The sequence below is a fragment of the Bactrocera neohumeralis genome, unplaced genomic scaffold (assembly GCF_024586455.1).
Source record: "Bactrocera neohumeralis isolate Rockhampton unplaced genomic scaffold, APGP_CSIRO_Bneo_wtdbg2-racon-allhic-juicebox.fasta_v2 cluster11, whole genome shotgun sequence".
Classification (NCBI taxonomy): domain Eukaryota; kingdom Metazoa; phylum Arthropoda; class Insecta; order Diptera; family Tephritidae; genus Bactrocera; species Bactrocera neohumeralis.
Window position 1 is genome coordinate 17,618,408 of NW_026089624.1, and position 2,007 is coordinate 17,620,414.

Genomic DNA, 2,007 nt, shown 5'->3' on the forward strand with positions numbered 1-2,007 from the left:
TAATAGTTTAGGATCATTTCCGTTCCTTTTACATCGAGTATTAGTCATTGCAGTTCTATCAATATGCCTGTTCAAATATATTGAACAGGCTTATCTTCGCCAATGTTGAGGCAGTACAAAGCAATACATAAGCAACGCATAGAGATACATATAATACATTTATATGAGGCACGTATGCATTTATATGCAATACGTATGCACTCAACAATTAACAAACAAAGATATTTGCTTAAGATAACATATTGACTTAGGATATGTATTTGGTAATTGAATACAAATGTGCTTGCATGTACATTTAGAAATCCATATCAAGTTGCTTCAAATTAATAAATTCACATACTAAAGTTAATTAACCTTCCTCATCTTACTAAAGTTAACATAAAGCCAAAACGGGAGTGCATTTGGAAAAATTCCATAATTTACATTTAGGTGTAAAACCGATTTTCTTGCATGCAGACATTTAGAAATTCATATAAAGTTAACTCAAATCATTAGCTTACCTGATTAAAGTTATCTAACCTTCTTCATCTTACTCAAGTTGACATAAAGCTATAACGGCAGTGCATTTAAAAAAATTCCATAATTTTACAATTAGGTATAAAACCGACTTTTCTTGCATGTACACATTTAGAAATCCATATCAAGTTGCTTCAAATCATTAGCTTAACAAATTAAAGTTAATTAACCCTCACCATCTTACTGAAGTTGGCATAAAGCCAAAGCGGCAGTGCATTTGGGAAATTCCAGAATTTACATTTAGGTATAAAACCGATTTTCTTGCATGTACACAATTAGAAATCCATATCAAGTTGCTTCAAATCATTGGTTTAACATATTTAAGTTCACTAAACTTCTTTATCTTACTGAAGTAGACATAACGCCATCACGGCAGTGCATTTGGAAAAAGTCCACAATTTTACATTAAGGTATAAAACCGATTTTCTTGTATGTATACATTTAAAAATCGATATTGAGTTACTTCAAATCATTACTTTAACAAATTTATTTTAATTAACCTTCTTCATCTTACAGAAGTTGGCATAAAATTAAAACGGCAGTGCATTTGGAAAAAATTCCATTACTTTGCGTTTGTATAAAACCGATTTTATTGCATGTACACATTTAGAAATCCATATCAAGTTGCTTCAAATCATTAACTTAAATATATTAAAGTTAATTAACCTTCTTCATCTTACTCAAGTTGACATAAAGCCATCACGGCAGTGCATTTGGAAAAAATTCCACAATTTTACATTTTGGTACCAAACCGATTTTCTTGCATGTATACATTTAGAAATCCATATCAAGTGCTTCAAATCATTAGCTTCACATATTAAAGTTAATTAACCTTCTTCATCTTTTCTGAAGTTGGCATAAAACAAAACGGCAGTGCATTTGGAAAAATTCCAGAATTTTACATTTAGGTATAAATCCGATTTTCTTGCATATCCACATTTAGAAATACATACGAAGTTGCTTCAAATCATTAACTTAAGCCTCTCCATCTTACTCAAGTTAATTAAGCCTCTCCATCTTACTCAAGTTGACATAAAGCCAAAACGACGGTGCATTTAGAAAAACTCCACAATTTTACATTTAGTTCTAAAACCGATTTTCTTGCATGTACACATTTAGAAATCCATATCAAGTTGCTTCAAATCATTAAGCTTAACATATTAAAAAGTTAATTAACCTTCTTCATCTTACAGAAGTTGACATAAAGCCAAAACGGCAGTGCATTTGGAAAAATTCCAGAATTTTACATCTAGGTATAAAACCGAATTTCTTGCATATCCACATTTAGAAATCCATTTAAAGTTGTTTCAAATTATTAACTTCACATATTAAAGTTAATTAACCTTCTTCATCTTACTCAAGTTGACATAAAGCCATAACGGCAGTGCATTTGGAAATTTCAAGATCTTTACATTTAGGTATAAAACCGACTTTATTGCATGTACACATTTAGAAATCCATATCAATTGTTTCAAATCATTAGCTTCACAT